General features: G+C 40.7%; 1 non-coding gene across 1 annotated transcript; it reads left to right on the forward strand.

Annotated features, from left to right (window-relative positions):
- Positions 1-6,962: 6,962 nt before the first annotated feature.
- On the forward strand, positions 6,963-7,159 carry LOC141414205 (U2 spliceosomal RNA). The gene has a single exon (XR_012439283.1). It is a non-coding gene; the product is annotated as a U2 spliceosomal RNA (small nuclear RNA).
- The last annotated feature ends 11,372 nt before the right edge of the window (positions 7,160-18,531 follow it).

The following is an 18,531-nucleotide window of genomic DNA, read 5'->3' on the forward strand; positions in this document are numbered from 1 at the left end:
CTGTAGCCCAGCCTGGACTTGAACTTGAGATCCTCCTCCCTCAGCTTCCCAAATGCTGAGATTAGAGATGTGGGCCAACATGCCAGTCCCTCAGTAAAAATTTTGGAGGAGATATAGACATGCAAACCATGGCAATATTATTGCTCATTCATGCACTTAAAAATGCTATTAAGTAGCTGGGTGCCAGTGGCTCATGCCTGTGATCCTAGCTACTCCGGAAGCAGAGAGAATCTTGGCTTGAAAAAAACCATCACAAAAAAAAAGGGCTGGTAGAGTGGCTCAAGGTGTAGGCTCTGAGTTCAAACCCCAGTACCACAAAAAAAAATTCCATTGAGCACTTTCAAATATTAAGAGTCTGTCCAAGGGACAGAGATAGAGTACTAAATGTTAGTTATGGGCCAGAGGTGTGGCTCAAGTGGTAAAGTACCTGCCTCACAAACATGAAGTCCTAAGTTCAAACCCCAGTACTGCCAAGAAAATGAAGATGCTCCTAAATGTTAGGTATATCTTTTAATATGTAAGAGGAGACATGTTTTAACTGATAATCAATATATTAAGGCTAAAGTTTTAAAATGTTAATTTTTCTTAAATCAATTTGAACTGATAAGCTCTACCACTGAGCTTCATCCCAAGGTTTCGTAAGTCTTTAAACTCAACTTTAAACTTTTTTTTTTGCAGAGTTACTGGGGTTTGAACACAGGGTCTACACTTTGAACCACTCCACCATCACTTTTTTGTGGAGGGCTTTTTTGAGATAGGGTCTTGTGAGCTATTTGCCTGGGCTGGCTTTGAACCACAGTCCTCCTGATTTCTGCTAGGATTACAGGTGTGAGCCACCAGTGCCCAGCTAACTTTAAACCCTTAGTATTTATTGTTGTACAAAAGATGAGATCCATCATTTTAATCTGGGCATGGAAATTCATGCCTGTAATCCCAGCACTCAGGAAGCTGAGGCTGGAGGATTTCAAGTTTGAGGCCAGCCTGGGCTCCATAGTGAGATCCTAATGCTTATGTTTAAAAGAGTAAATCCTCAAAAATTTAGCATATTATATAAATAGTTGATTAAATTTTACTAAACATTTCAAGTAATTTCAGATTTACTGAATCTTGTCCTCTCAAACACTTCAGATTCCTAACAAGTTTCATGAGTCAGGGTTCAATATGGGAAACATATACACTCTGGGTATTTTAAGCAAACAAGGATTAAATACTGTAGAGTAGGTACTTATATAGTTGTTGGAAGAAATGTGGGTAAGGGGCTGTGGTATCACCCTGGTGTATCTTCCAGAACACTGCCAAACCACTCTGTCAAGAACATTGCTTCCTGTGCCACAGCCAGGAAAATAGAGACCAAGTGGCCAGAACTGAAGTGTTAAGATTTTAAAAAAAAAAAAAAAATCCCTAGCACACTGCCTAAAATGCCATTGAGAGGTCATAAAACCAAGATTGGGACAATGTAATACCACCACCACTACTGCCTCATAATTGGATTGTGCTATGTACATGGCTGCCATTGCTGCAATTGCTTCCCAATACCAAAGAAGCCAGAGACTGGATGTTGGCAACCCCAAATTTCACCAGCGCTACATACTGCAAAGCATCAGGAAGAGGGATCTTGCCACATTTCTCTCTCGTTTTATTTGATGATTATTGCTAATGTAGATGTTGTAATTCTTCTAAGTGAACCAAAACCCCAGTACTTCTCTTTATTTTTCATCCTTTGGCACAGACACACAAAAGTTGCTTGGTAAATATTCTTTGATGCTCTAATACTGGGTTTTTGATATTCACTTTGATGCTTTTTTTTTTTTTTTATGGAACTGGGGTTTGAACTCAAGGCTTTGCACTTGCAAAGCAGGTGATATACTGCTTGAGTCACACCTCCAGTCCATTTTGCTCTGGTTATTTTGGAGATGGGGGGGGTCTCACCAACTATTTGCCCTGGCTGGCCTTGAATCATGATCCTCCCAACTAGCTAGGATTACAGATGTGAACATCAGGACCCAGCTTGATGGTTTACTTTTGATGGTTATCCTCATCTATACCCTTCAGCTAAATTTCCAGTATATCAACCATCAGAAACTAAACTTGCACAGTGAATATTAGAGGCATTCATTGTAAACATTAATAAAGTTACTAAAGTAGCTATTTTTCTGTAGTAGATGTTTAGTAATGATTGTCTACAGCTGAGAGTGTTTTCGCACAAGGCACCAATAAATCTAGTTGGTCTAGCTTAACACCTACCGGGAATCCTTAGGTGTTCAAGTATGTTGGGAATGGTATCCATATATAGCAGTGATGGCCATTGTGGGAATTCAATATAAAATTTTCCTAATATAACACAATTTGCTAATCCAATAAGTAAAAAATTCTATTTAGAAAATTGAACATATTCTCATTAGCTTTTAGGTTAAAATAAAAATGTTACTCAAATCTTTCTAAATAAAGGGATGATTGAAGAAGGTTTTTACATGGCAGATAAAGGATTTCTGGCCCATTCTTATAAAAAAAAAACACAAGAATAGAGATCAAAAATATAATTTCAATTTGTATAAAACTAAAAGAAAACTGAGGCCTTGAGCCATACAGGAAAATAGAAAGTGAAGGGAGGGCTGGGTGAGGTGGTACATACCTGTAATTCCAGCACTAAAGAGGCTGAGACAGGAGGATCTGGAGTTTGATACAGCCTGGGCCATATGAGGAGACTCTGTCTCAAAAAACCAAAAAAAGAAAATGGAGGGAAGAAGAATGGGTGACTTGGCAATTTGACAGAGTAACAGAAGGAGAAACCTGGACCGCCCAAACAACAAACTGATTCCCTCACAAAACCAATGAAAGGCTTGGAAACAGAAGCTCCAGGTACCTGGATAGGTGGAGCTAGCACAGAATGTAGAATCGCTTGAAAAGTTTAATTTGACTAAAACCAGACAGTAGCCAAGTCTCCTTACAATAAAGTCCCACCCACATATTTGGTATTTTCAATCTACTTTTTAGTGCCTTACTCATCTTTATGAATGGCCAGCCAATGGCTGCCAGACATTATTTATTTATTTTTTTATTATTCATATGTGCATACAATGCTTGGGTCATTTCTCCCCCCTGCCCCCACCCCCCTCCTTTACCACCCTCCCCACCCCCTCCCTCTCCCCCCCACCCCCTCGATACCCAGCTGCCAGACATTTAATAAATGTTTAACAGGACATTTCCAGCAGGAACGATAGAGAAGCAGACATAAGAAAAAGAAGATCCAGAGAAAATATACAATGTGGGGAACAGGCAAAAACTTTAAAGAAATTATAATTAACATCCCCAAAGAGATTTTTCTTTTATTTTTGGTGATAATTGGGATTTGAACTCAGGGTCTCATGCTTGCTAGGCAAAGACTCTACCACTCAAATCACAATCCTCCCATCTCTGCCTCCTGAGTTGCTGGGATTATAGGCTTGAACCACTATACCTGACTAAGCAGCACTCTTAAAAATTCAAAATATGAAGCCAGGCACTGGTGACTCAGACCTGTAATCCTAGCTACTCAGGAGGCAGAGATCAGGAGGATTATGGTTCTAAGCCAGCCCAGGCAAATAGTTCTCAAGACCCTATCTCAAAAAAAAACCCATCACCAAAAAAGGACTGGTAGAATGGCTTAAGGTGTAGGCCCTGAGTTCAAAGCCCAATTATCACCAAAAAATTCAAAATATAATAAATATTAAAGAAAAACTTCAGAAACTGGAAGATAAAATCAAGAAGACCCCTCAGAATAGACAAAAATAGAGGTCAGTGAGGAGAAAAAACATAAGAAAAGTAAATCAAGAAATTTTAAAACTACATATGGTGCTTCCAAAAGGCAGAATGATGGGGAGAATATTATCAAAGAGATAGTACAAAAAGATTTCCCAGAACTAAAGTACATAAGTCTTCAAATGATAAAATTCAGCACCACGAACAAAAAGCAGACCTTCACCAAATTACATCATAAAGGGGGGAAAAAAACCCTCCAGGAATCAGAATGTCATTAGATGTCTCAGTAACAATGCTGGAGGCTAAAAACAACAAGGACCAATTTGTTCACATTTCTAAGCAGGTGCTCTACTGCTTGAGCCACTCCACCTGCCCCCTAATCTCTTCACATTTCTGAGTGAAAATCATTTTCAATATTCTGTTCAATACCCAGACAAACTCTGAGTCATGAGTGTAGCCAAAATTTTCAGTGAGTACTATCCACTGTTTCTCAGGAAGCTGCTGGAGGATATGTTCCACTAAAAGAAGTAGCGGGGAGGGTGAATGGAGAGGGTGAATATGGTTCATGTACTATATATACTTTATGAAAATAAACAATGAAACCAGTTGAAATTGTTTGAAGAAGTGGGAGGGAGAATGAGGGAGGATGATGGAGGGCATGAGTCTAGTCAAGGTACATTGAAAGCATAGGTGGAAATGTCACAATGAACCCCCCCATACAAATAATATATGCTAATAAAAAGATTTTTAAAAAAGAAAGAAAATAAGAGAAAGGAAGACAGTGGATGCAGAAACAAGCGGTTTATATATGTTTAATTAACCATGGCATTGAAACATTCAATACTGAAGATTACTGCAAGATTAACTGTAAGTTCAAAGAAAGCTATGTGCATGTAAAATGGAATTGGTATATCTGTACAATGGACTAGTACTCAGTAATTCAAAAGAAATGAACTGGCTGGGTGCCAGTGGCTCATGCCTATAATCCTAGCTACTCAGGAGGCAGAGATCAGGATGATGGTGTTTCAAAACCAGGCTGAGCAAATAGTTCACGAGACCCTATCTCGAATATACTCCACACGAAAAAGGGCTGGCAGAGTAGTTCAACTGGTAAAGTGCCTGCCTAGCAAGCATGAGGCCCTGAATTCAAAGCCCATACTGCTAAAAAACAAACAAACAAAACCATTAAGTGCCTTTGCCACTCTGGATTCCATACTCAGCATGGAACCAGCAGGACATTGTTCTAAACATCCATTCTCACAAGGAATGCTCTTCACATCACTGGGCAAGGCTTCTCCGCAGCTTGTCCATACCCGGTGTCTGTGAAACAAAATGAATTGAGCTGCTGCCTGTGTTGAGGCAGAGTGCCTTGGATTTGAGTGGCAGGGGGCTTAGGGAAGAGAAAAGATAAATTAACTTGTCAAATCTTTCAGGTAACATGAATGCAAGAGATTCTTGCATAATGAAGGATTGTTTCCCAGGAGTGCTATACATCCATTGTCTTGCCTCACTTTATGTTCTATTTGTGATTCACACTAACTAGTGTGGTATTTGCAAAAGTTGCCTATAGTGACTGAGGAATATTTTGCAATATTCAACATTTCATATTACTCTGAAAGGTAGGTATATGTAGGTATCGTGCTATGTGAATGAAGCTTGATGCAGATTGTTTACATAGGTCACTAGATGGAGATCGAATGTTAGCACTGTGGTAAGAGCTTAATGTTTGTGTCCCCCCAAAATTCATATGCTGAAACCTAATGCCCAGTGCGATAGTATTAAGAAGTGGAGCCTTGAGGAGATGATTAGATCATGAGAAAGGAGCCCTCAGGATTTTTTCCCTTATAGTAGAGGTCCAAGGGAACTCTTTTACTCCTTCCACGTGAGGAAGTGTAGAAGGTGCCGTCTGAGGAAAAGGCCTCACCAGACACCTTGCACCTCCCAGCCTCCAAGACCATGAGCAATAAATTCCTGTCATTTACCTTGCCCCGTATTTTGTTATGACATCCCTGACAGACTAAGACTAATTGAGAATATTTTATTCTTTAAAAAATATTAGTAAGATTTAACCAAATGTCAAAAAATTAAGTAAATGTTTCTATATTATTTATTTTTATTTAAAATGTTGATAGTAATTTGTTAATTATAACTTGAATTTTGTAAAACATGAATACAATTTAAAATTTTCACTATTTCGCATTTACTTTTTTATGTGACTTATTTTTTTAAGTTTAATTTTATTTCTTTCATGGTTCTGAGAATTGAGCCCAAGGTCAATCTGAGGATTGAACCCAAAGCCATGTTACACAAGCACTCTACCACTGAGCCACACCCCCAACCGCTGACATTGACTTCAATTTATATATATATAGATATATACACACATATGTGTGTATGTGTATGTATGTATGTATGTATATATGTGTATATATACATGTGTATGCATATGTATATTTCCTTTTTGGTGGGCCTGGGGTTTGAACTTAGGGTTTCATGCTTGCAAAGCAGGCACTCTACCTCTTGAACCTCACCTCCAGTCCTTCAATTTGTATTTTTGACGAAATATACTTAAATTATATATAACTTTAGTAAAGTTACATTTCATTTTTAATCCTTTAAATCAAGGGTTGGCAAACTTGTTCTGTAAAGAGCCAAGTAGTAGTTTAAGCTTAGCAAGCATGTGATCTCTGTCACAATTTCTCAAATCTGCTGTTATAGTGTTATTGCTGCCATAGACAATAAGTAAATGAATGAGTGGGACTGTGTGCCCATAAATCTTTACTTATGAAAACACACAGTGGAAGGTGTGATCTGATCAAAGTACATTATGTACATGTTGTAGACATCACAATGAAAACCCTTTGAACAATTTTCTGATGCTAATAAAAATTTTAAAAAACCACACCGCGGGATGAATCTGGCCTATGGGGTAGTTTGCTGACTCCTACTTTAGACCAATAGAACGCAAATTGTATGAAAAATATAGATTATAACAGCATAATTAATTAGTCATTTTGCTGAAGAAAAGCAGTTTTATAGCTGGATATGGTGGCACACATCTATAATCCTAGCCCTTAACAGAAGAGTTCAAGGCCAGCCTGGCGCCAGTGGCTCACATCTGTAATCTTCACTAACTCAGGAAGCAGAGATCAGGAAGATCATGGTTCAAAGCCAGCCCCAGGCAAATAGTTGTCAAGACCCTATCTCAAAAATTCCTGACAAAAAAAGAATCAAAAACAAAACAAAACAAAAAAGATCAAGTGTAGTATCTGTTCTTATCAGTTTAATATCTGATACGTCCTCTATCCGAGGACAATATATTAAATGGATTTTTGGGAGTAGGAGATGGACTAGGAGCTTGCTCCGTCCACTCCACGCATCGGCCTAGTATTGTAGTACCTCCAGGAATGGTGCATTCTCCTTTTTGGAAAAAACAAAACGAAACAAAAAATTCCCAACACAAAAAAGGGCTAGTGGAGTGGCTCAAGCATAAGGCCCTGAGTTCAAACCACAGTACCACCCAAAAAATTAAAAGTTCAAAGCCAGCCTGGGCTATGAGGGGTGACCCTGTCTCAAAAACAAAACAAAACAAAACAAATTTTATGAAATGAAGATTTAATAAGATTTATTTTATAATCCATCCAAATTGCTGCACATTAACTGAATACCCAGAGAAGCAAATAATTATCTTCATGACCTTGAATTAGGCAATTTTTTTTAGCTATGACATCCGAAGGACAAAGGACAAAAGAAAAAAAATAAACTAGACTTCATCAAAAGTAACCATATTCCATGCTTCAACGGACATCATCAAAGTGAAAATAAGCTGGGTGCCAGTGGCTCATACCTGTAGTCCTAACTAAGTTGGAGGCTGAGATCAGGAGGATCACAGAGGCCAGCCTGGGCAAACAGTTTGCAAAACCCCCAACTTCAAAATAACCAGAGCAAAATGGGCAGGAGATGTGGCTCAAGCACCCTAAGCTCAAGTCCTAGTCCATCAAAAAAAAAAAAAAAAAAGGGAAAATGCAACACATAGATTGGGAGAAAACATTTGCCAGCCAGGTCTCTCTCTGGTAGTTTAATATCCAGACTATATTAATAACACAAACCAATAATAAAAGATAAATAACACAATTAAAAATGGGCAAAGGATCTAATAGACATTTCTCCAAGGAAGATACATAAGCTTGAGAAAACATTCAATATTATTAGCCATCAGGGAAATGCAAATGAAAACCACAATGAGATACCACTTCCTAGCCACTAAGTTGGGTGTAATAAAAAGTCAGACAATGGCAAGTGTTGGAGAGGATGTGGGTACACTGGAACCTGTATCTACTGCTGCTAGAATGTACAATGGCACAGCCACTTTAGAAAACAGTCTAGTAGTTCATCACATGACTAGCCATGGTTTCCAGTACTGCAAACAGCAGCAAAAAATTCATAAACCTTATGCATTGTATATTTCTGGAATTTTCTATTTAATATTTTCAAATTATAGTTGACATAGGTGATTGAAACCGAAGAAAGCAAAATTATTTTATATCCATGCAACAAAATATTATCTGTCCCTAAAAAGAACTGGATAGGGTCCCCTTCTACAGGGCTACCTCTCCACAATAAACCCTGTGCTGGCATAAAAAAAAAAAAAGAAGAAATGAATGAACCCCGAAACCAGTATGCTAAGTCAAATAAGCCAATCACAAAAACTTACAAATTGTATACTTATATTTATATGGAATTTCCTGAATAGAAAACTGTATAGATACAAACTAATTTAGTGGTTGCCTAGAGTGTGGGTTGGGAGAAAATTTGGAGCTGACTGCCAGTTGACATGGAGTTTCTTTGAGGGGTAATGAAAAAGTTCTGGATTTAGATAGCAGTGATGGCTGCACAATTCTGTGAATATACTAAAATCATTGAATAGTATTTTTTAAATCAGTGAATTATAGCTCAGTAAAAGTACTTTTAAATACACATCATCTAGCACTGTGCCTGGCCTAGCGCAGAGCTGAAATAAAAGTTCATTCTCTGTTCCTTCTTTCCCAACCTTTCCTACCCAGCCCACCTATGATGGTTCATCTTGATTGGATTAAGAGATGTCTAGGAGATTATTAAAGCACACTTCTGGGTATATCTATGAGAGTGTTTCCAGAAAAGATTAGATCATGAGGGCTCTTACCTAATCAGTGGTTTTATCCATGAGTGGATTCCAAATTTGAATAGACTATTGGGAGGTGGTGGAACTGTGGAAGGTGGGACCTGGTTGGAGGAAGGATGTCACTGGGGGCACATCTTTGAAGGGTTGTTTTCTGCTCCTGTCCTCTTCTTCCTGGCTGCCATGAGTTGAAAAGCTTTGCCCACCATGCCCTCCATCATGATGTACTACTTCAACACAGGCCCGGAAATGTGCAGCCAGCCTGCCATGGGCGGAAGCCTCTGAAACTGTGAGCCAAAATAAATCCTTCCTTCCCTAAGTTGTTTTCTCATACATATTGTCACAACTGCAAAAAGTCTGACTAACACAGCACCCTTGAAAAACTTCCTAGCTTTTTCACCTCTGGTAGGACTCTATTTCCTATCATCTTAGGGACCAGGGTTTTCTCTCTCCACATAATACCATACCCTTTAGACCTCCCCTTTCCTCTTATGCTGCCCACTGGTCATCCTCAAAGTAACTTCCAAGGTAGGACAGCCTTAGTGGACACAAAGTTGATTGCTGCTGGGACAACTACATAGACTAGCTTGAAGTAGCTTTAACCTGTCACCAGGGCTCTGCAGGGGGCTGTTTCTATGAGCCCTCATCCTCACAAGTCACTTCACAGCTTGAGCAGGAGCCTCCAGTGACTCCAGCTGGCCTCACTCTCCCCTCTCTTCCTTTTCTGGTCAAGCCAGACCATTTCTCCCCCAGCTTCCTAAGTCACAAAGCTCTACAAGAGTAGGTGTCAGATTTACCCTTTGGTAAAAACTCAGTTTAACAAAACAGAACAGTAAATATTAGTTTCTTCACAATTTCCTAAAACTCGATTGAGCATTATTTCAATCAAAATCACCCTGAATTAATCCTACTATTAGCTTGATGCTATTCTTTGGGATTTTCTTTGCTTTTCTATAAAGAGGGTTCAAGGATGAATGGCTCAAGGTCCTCTGAGGCCCTTCTAGTCCTTACATTTTACCTTCACTTACTCTTAAGCCTTCCTTAAGGGCCACTCAGAATAACCAATCATACTTTGTCTGTACCTTACTTCCTATTTTTATAGCATTGTTGCTGAAGGTGGAGGTACTTTGAACTCATGTTGAAGGCAAGAAGATGAGGACAACAATAAGGACTAGAACCAGGGCCCCTGGATTCTCTCTCTGTGCCCTCTCATTATGCAACTCCCCTCCTACTCCAGTGCACAAAGCCAGGTGACAGTAAGCACTTGGTATAGTTATTCATACCTTATTGTCAGATGAACCACCAGTGTCAACCATTGTCCCCAGGACTTCACATAGTTTTATTTAATCCTCACAATAACTTTATTGTTACCTCCCATTCTATAAGTGGAGGCACAGAGAGGTTAAGACTGTAGCCCAAGATCATTCAGCTAGTAGAACAGATTGGTGTCCGGGAATACTCAGTCCTTAATCAAATGATTGCATTTCTGAGGATTAATATCCATTTTTTTTTTTAAGATCTGGGGTTTGAATTCAGGACCTTCACCTTGAGCTACTCCACCAGCCCTTTTTTGTGATGGGTTGCTTTTTTTTTTTTTTCAAAATAGGGTCTCACAAACTATTTGCTTGGGCTGGCTTCAAACCTCAATCATCCTGATCTCTGCCTCTTGAATAGCTAGGATTATAGGCATGAGCCACCAGCGCCCAGCTAATATCCATTCTTATGGTCCTTTGTCCACCTGAATGGAATTCTTAAATGACTTTATGATGGAAAAGGAGGGTAGGAACTATGATCCTTGATACCCAGAGTGGACTAAAACAGTCACCAAGAGCAGGTAAGCAGGCAATCTTAACATCATTTGGTGAGGTTCTTGGAATGTAGGAGTCCCCATCCAGCTTTTCCTGAGTGATGACATTTTACTCTAGTTTGGGTTTTGAAAATATTTCAACTAACCTCTGCCCTTCCTGTCCTTGAGGATCCTATTCTTGTGGCCCCAAATGAACCCAGAGCCCTTTGTAGCCAGTTTAAAGCTCAGACAGTAGATCCAAAATCCTTCAGTCTTAAAGCAGGACCTCAAGTCAAGCTGTTGCCATAAAAACACAAATACTCAGAGCCAGAATATACTAAGGAGGAAAAAAAAGGATCAAGTATTGGTAGAGAATGGTTTGATTCTCTGTGGATTAAAGGAGAGAAAATGAAAAAGAAAAGAGAAAATGTGGTTAAGGGGTAGATTCACTTGGGCCTGGGAATTATCTCAGAGACAAAGATTTGCTTAAAAGAAGAATTAATAGTAGAATCATACAACTTTTGAGTTGGGAAAAATAGTTCAAGATCACCCAATCTAATAATTTTATTTGGAATAAAGGAGACTAGAGATCAAAGTTGCCTTATGAAGGTCACAGGTCTGAAGAGTGGCAGAGCTGGATGGTGTCAGGTCTCACAGATTCAGTCCAGTGCTGGCCCCTCTGCCCCATGTGGCAGAGAGTTCTGGGATTCTGGTGTTGGGGGAGGCATGAGGACAGTTAGGAGGGAAGAATGGAGCATCTTTGTGGCCAGTAAAAAGAGCAGTGTAGCCGCAGAAAAAGACTGCGTAAAAGAGAAGAATCAGAGGAGGTAGAACAGGTAGGTGATTTAAGGCCACCCAGGACTGAGGTAGAGCTTGTAGGTAACAGGAAGATTCACAAGTGAGGAAGGAATGAGATTAAAACAGGGATTCAGAGATACTAATACAACGTAATACAATGGTGTTATACAGGCTGCATTTGAAGAGGTGTATTTTGAGGCTGGGAGATCAGTGGGGACACTGTCACAGTGGGAAGGAATATGCCAGAAGTGCTGGGTTCCACTCTTGACTTTTTAGTAACTGACTTCCTAATGCTAATGAGGTAGGGGAGAAGAAGAAGGTAAGTCTCAGCTTGATGCTCAGCTTGAATTAAAACTTGCTGGGATATGTCTGATGAACACAATGGGCAACCTTTCAAAAACATGACCTTGAGTAAAGCACACACTACCTTGAGTAATTTCCACACAGTCTATTTCCATCCTCCCTTTCCCACCTGTGAACTTCAGCTGTAATGAGTCCACTTACTCCAGGCAGTCATATGTACAAAGAGGTCTGTTGTTAGTACGTTGTGAACAAAGAAGTAGCACCAACTGTTCAGCACCCTTTCCCACCCCACCCAGGTAGAATTGCTCCCATTTGGACAAATGGAGTAAGTGTGTGCTCATGGATCCTCTTGCACCAAGGCTCAGCTGCATAATTTTCCATGTCTTCTGTGCAAGGCAAACTGGCAGAATCTCAAGTATCAGAGCATCCTCAGAATAGGCTAGTGGCTTCCACCAGCTGCAGACTATGACAAAAGAGCAGGCCTGGGGAATCATTACTTAAGGTCAGGTCTTCATCACCTGCAGCTGGCTCATTTCTTACTCCTGGATCAAAATTCAGGCAGACCCCACAACTTTTTCTTTTAAAAAATATATTTTAATTTTTGATTGATGCACAGTAATTGTATGTATTTATATAATTATGTATGACATTTTAATACATGTGTACAATATGTAATAATCGGGATCAGGATAAGTGGCATATCTATCACTTTAGCTATTTGTCATTTTTGTGTTAAAAACATTCAAATTTCTCTCTACTAGCCACTTTGAAATATCAGTTAGTTGTTTCAAATTATCATCATCCTACTATGCTTATAGAACATTAGAGGTTATTCCTCTTTCTCAACTGCAATCCTGAATATCTAGGTCTTACTTAGTTGCCTTAAAGTCTGAATATAGACTGAAGTCAGTGATTAAAATGTGCATACAATCATTAAAACTTCAACAATGACATAAAATTGAGGGTGTAGTGGCAAACGTCTGTAATCCCAGCACTCAGGAGGATCTTAGTGTTGAAGCCACCTTGGACTACATAGTGAGACCCTGTCTCAAAAACAAAAAGAAAAGAAAATGAAGCGTCTCCCCTCTCCTTTAGCTCAGGGTAGACACTAGAAGAGGTAACATTTCTGTTCCTCCTTTCCTACCTTTTTAACTGTGATTTCTGATTCTTGCAGTATTAGAATGAGAAAATGCAAGTAAATTTCCACTTGCTTGGTTCTGGCCTGGGGATCTGGCATTGATGTTCCCTGGACTTGGCAGGGGTTTATTGCTGACACTTTTATGAATGCTTTATGTCACCCTATTGCTGGAACCTCTCAGTTCAGGTGAACTCTCTCTGCTTCCCACATGCCATGAGGTAAGCTGGCTTACTTCTCCACATGCTGCCTGCCATGATTTTCAGCTTTGCCTCAGGCCCGCAGCAAGGGACCCTGCTGAACATGGACTGAAACCTCTGAAATGTGAGCTGAATAAATCTTGCCTCTCTGAAGTTGTTTTGCGCAGATATTTTCTCACCATGACTATCATACCAGTTTAATCCTATCTGTCACTCACTGCTCACACTTTTGCCCCAACAACTCTGTGAGTACGGTTCCCACATGTAACTTTCTACTCTGCTCTAGTCTCACCACTTGACACCTCTCATTGAGCTAGGAGTGGGGTGCAGCACACAGCAATGCTCTCTCCAAAGAAATTCTCATCTGAAATCTTCTCTGGATTTTTTTGTACCTTAAATATTCTTGGCCACTTTGTAAATCTTGGTGTAGCACTTCACTTTGGAATTTGGTATCTATTTGTGATTCAGCTAAAATTTCTATTTTAATATCTGCTTCCACTTGATTTATGACACATCTTGGACTGAACTGAAAAAAATCCTATTATCTGAATCCTCAGCATTTGTATGACATTTACTTCTGTTTTTCAAGTCATAAGATACCATCTACCATTTGGATTTATTTCCCAAGCCAGGCCTTCATGAATGTAAGAATAGGTTCTCTGGAAAGGAGGCTCTAATTAGAAAGATTGAGAGAGAGAGAGCTACTATTTCAACCAAACTCTGTAAGGCCTTGGGGCATCCCTGAATGGTACTGTAATTCTGGCAGCAGAATTACATCCTAGCATCTCCAGGAGCTGGTGTGAGATGGTGGACAGTAGGAAGGGGTATCTTCTTCAAGAGCAGATTGAGACACTGTTGGGACTCCTTGCGGGAAGAGACAAGAGTCAAAGGGATTCAGAAATTCAGGCTATATTTTGAGAACATCACTTAGCCCCTCTGAGTCTGGGTTTCCGCATTTGTAGAAAGAATAATAATCCTTATGCCCCTTACAGATAAGATCTTGTGAAATGCCTCTAAAATTGAGAAGTGGGTCAAAAGTGTCAGGCATGGTACTTACAGTTAGAGTCTAGCTAGTCTCTTATCTCAGTTGTAGATACCATAAAGTCAGGAACCCCTATTGTTTTTCTTCTTCCCCAGGGAGCATAATGTACTGGATGGAATTACAGTGCTGTTGGCATGTGTCTGTTTGGAATGTCTATGGGTGTGGATTTGCTCTGCAGAGCTGCATGGTTAGCTCACATTTGACCTTTATCAGGCCAAATCTGGAAATAGTGAAGGACCAGTGCTACCGCAGCCTCAATGCATCCCTGAAAAATCAAGCCAAAACTCCTTTAATCATTTATGTGATTACTTAGTTTCAGTTTCCAAGATATTTTTGAAACATTTAGCCCAATTCCCTTTGCTTCTGCTTTTGCTGTGACTCAAATTCTTATCTTATTCCTGAATTTTCTTGCTTTCCCCCATATTCTTTCAGTCATGTCATTTGCACCTTCTTTTGCCTCTGGGTTTTCACGTTGCCCTGTGAACTGTATTCAGTTGCTTAGACAGGGGTGTGGAAAAAGCGTAGGCCAGGAAATCCCAGCAACCTCCAGTGAATGTACGGGAGCCTTTAGCTTGGTGATTACTACAATTGTTGCTTAGTGGAACAGTGAGCCATTAGCTGGGTTCTCACCCCCCTATTAGTATTACCCTGTAATTTCATGACAATTAGATTCCCAGAAACACAGACACAGGAAACAAGTGGCCAAAAGAAGCAGATGGCAGAAAGCAACAGCAGTCAGGGGTTTTAATTACAGGCGCTGTTTCCAGGAGGTACAGAGCCCGGGAAAAGTGGGGTCAGAACTTGGAGCAAAGGTAATGAACAAATTATGAAAGGGACACTGAGTTTGTTTATTGGCATTTAGATTGGGGTCTGCAGAATGTTGATCTCATGAGCTGGGATGGGCTAGTTTGATAGCAATAAGGATTGAAAGAGGTATTGAGAGAAGACTTCATCTACCCTTCACTTATTCTCCTTGGAATCTGGGGAGAAGTTGTCAGAGAGGGTTTTCAGAGGAGGTTCTTCTTTGTCTCACCTGGAACTCAAAGAAGGCTGTTGAGTGTATGTGGGAAGTAGCATCCTTGCTATGGTCCCACTCCCGCCTCTGAGGGACTCACAGAAAGCTCAGGCCTGGAGATGACCATTCCCATTGGCTATTTATGCTACTAGGGAATGTAGATGGGGCCAGTGTATGCAGCAAGGGCTGTGCTGTGTTTTGGATATGGTTTATCCTCCAAAGGTTCATATGTTGGGAGTTTGGTCCCAGTGTGGACTAATGTTAGAGGAGGTGGGACTTTTAAGAGGTGGAGCCTAAGGGCTGGAGGTGTGGTTCATATGGTAGAGAGCCTTCCTGACCCTGAGTTCAAACCCCAGTACCACCACACACACACATACACACACACACACACAAAGAGGTGGCGTCTAAAGGGAAGTCATTAGGTCATTATGCCCTTGGAGGGGGTTAAGTAGTGCATGTGGGACCCCAGGCTTTCTCTGAGTTTCTATCTTGCTGTATAACCTCTCTCTCTTACACGTGCTTCTGCCATTATAGTATCTACTGTTCATCTTCATAGAGCAGGCTGCAGCCAAGCACCATGATTTTGCACCTTTGTTATAGCATCAGGAAACAGAATAATACTGGCTGGAAGAACAAGATGTGGTGAGATAGGGAAGACTGGAGTAGTTCACAGAACTACTTTTCTGTTTAAGCTTTAGAAGCCTTACTCTCAGTGCAGAAGGGAAGAACCCCAGCATTTGAGTTTCCAAAGGCAACTATTACATCACTCTCCTACGTGGAACTGATCCATGAAGAGTCAATTGTGAAATTTCAGCCCAGCCCAGTCTCTCTTTATTATTCAATAGTAACAGCTACCTTTGACACAGTCAGGTTGTTAATAGCAACATTGGCTGAGGGTACTGTGGGGATGTGATGGGGGTGGGTGGGGGAGGTTGGATCCAGGCCAGGGAGCAAGAAGCTGGAAGCCCAAGCAGCTGTAAACAAAATTTGGAAACACTCTGGAGGCTTCTCATTTCCCTTTATTCTCCACTTTTCTTACCAATCAGGATCCATTCCTCTTACAGATCCACTAATGTGAGCTAGGGGATTGCTCAGCAAGCATGAGACCCTGAGTTCAAACCCCAGTGCAACAAAACAACAACAAAAAGCCAGATCCACTAAAGTATTTAATAACCGAACACCCTCAAGTGTATTAGGTGGAGATTCTGATAGTCCAGCAAGTTTTGAAAACCCATGGCTCTTTCTCCCAAATCAGAGGGTAAGAAGAGAGGCATAGAAGAGAAAGGACTTCTTCCTTCTGACTCTCTTGGCATCAAATTCTCTACTTGCCATGGTAACCACGTGATCCCAAGTTGGGGACTTTCCAGAACAGTTAGAGTTTTAAATATTTTACTGTATTGTCTTCATAAGTACTTGCGAGGCCACATGCCCTAAATTTGTTATGGAAAAAAACATAAGTACAATCCTAGCTCAGAGCACTTCCTGTCTGGCTGAGTCTACATAAATCTTGCCCTTCCCTAGTATCTAGGCATAGTGGCATTTGGAAGTTTTGCTGGAACCCCAGCTAAGGAGAATTAGCTTACAGGTTGATACAGGAGCGATAGATGGGTGACCACTCTGATTTTTTGGGAATAGTTTGATTCTGAAGTTCCCAAAAAACTTATCCTCCTCATGGACAGAGATTCAGACTTATCTCTACCATTAACTCTCTGTGTTTTTACAGAAAAGCTTCCAAACTTTCAGAATTCTCTCCCGCTAACTACCTAACTTAAAAATCTCTTCAAGAGAGAACAGAGTCTTTTAATCCATAAGTAGAGATGAGCATTAACTGGACTTTTCTTCCTAGGGCACTTCTGTTCACATTGATCTCAACCTCCTATTGGGTTATGAATTCAGTTTAGTAAGACCTGATCTTAGGCAAAATGTCAAGACTATTTTAAATACAGTATAATAGAATGATATTATGTATAAATAGAATGATACTAATATATTCATATAAACTATTATATACTTTAGTTTATATATGTAAACTATTACATATAAGTAGGATGATCATTCTATTTATATATAGGATATGCATATTCTATCTATATCTATATCTATATATGGAAGGGAAGAGAACAGAATACACCAGAATACATTGTACTTGGTTTGGATAAGCATTGTCTCATGAAACTTGCTTCTGTCTTATCTACAGATATGTATATGTGTTCTTGGTCACTAGATACAACGTGCTTTGTTCTGAGAATCATGGAAACAATTCTGCTAGGAGAGGTCACACAGTCATATTTGTCCACACTGAGACTGGAACAGCTAAGGCAGATTCTCTCCTGTGAGCTGATTCCACAGGGAAGGAGAGAAGAGAGGCATGCTGCTGAGCACTGTGAAGGAGGAACCTGGCCAAAGGGTGAGACCACACAGAAAGGAGAGAGAAAGGAATCTGTGTGGGGCCACAGTGGACGCCACTTCCCATCCCCTCCAGGTAGCATCCTCAGTGGCAATAGCAGGGTAGCACTCTGCCAAGTGCCTATAGGAGTTATCTCTTTCAAATCTCACCACATTCATAAGAAAAATGCATATTATTATTACTGCCCTCATTTTATAGATGAGGAAACTAAGGCTCACTTGCCTAAGGTCATTTTGCTTCTAAGTTGCAGACAGAACTTGGTCTTCAACCTGGATGTGCTCATTTTCAGACGATGGTGTCCTGCAGTCACAGTACACAGGTCCTCTTTGGCCTGTTAAAGGGGCTTGGGTTGGCCCAGAATCAATGATCAAGGTCAGCCCCAGGATCCTGCCTGTGGACACAGGTCAGACAGAACCAGGATGTGGAGGAGCCCAGGATTTGCAGCTCAAGGACCCGGGGCTGGTGACTGAGAGGGTGGCAGTCCTTTCCCAGCCTTGCTCTGCTCGCTGCCTGCTTTGCCATCGCAGAATATGCTGCTAATTATAACCAAACACAATGAGCAATCACAGCCCACTGGCGGTGGAGCTCTCTTAGAGGTCTGGCAGGCTTTTCACTAGAATTTCCCGGCAACCTAAAGGCAGCCACAGAAGCTGTGGGCTCCAGCTCCCCCCAACCCCTACCTTAACACCCCCCTCATCCCCACAGCCTCCCTCCCCATCCCACCTCAGTGCTGGTCCATGCAATGCAGTTAGTACAGTACTTACTTAGCTCTTACAGTGCACAGGTTCTATATTCAGTGCCGCAGGCAGAGTGGGAGCCAGGACTTCGTTCTTGCCTTCAGTGTGCTAATCGTTTTCCCAGCAGTCTCTTGATGAATTAAAAAGCCTGGCCCAATTGAGCCAGTGCTTAGGAGAGAGTTTTCAACAGTTCTGTGTCCTTGGCTGCTTCT

Source organism: Castor canadensis, chromosome 11 (genome assembly GCF_047511655.1).
Source record: "Castor canadensis chromosome 11, mCasCan1.hap1v2, whole genome shotgun sequence".
Classification (NCBI taxonomy): Eukaryota; Metazoa; Chordata; class Mammalia; order Rodentia; family Castoridae; genus Castor; species Castor canadensis.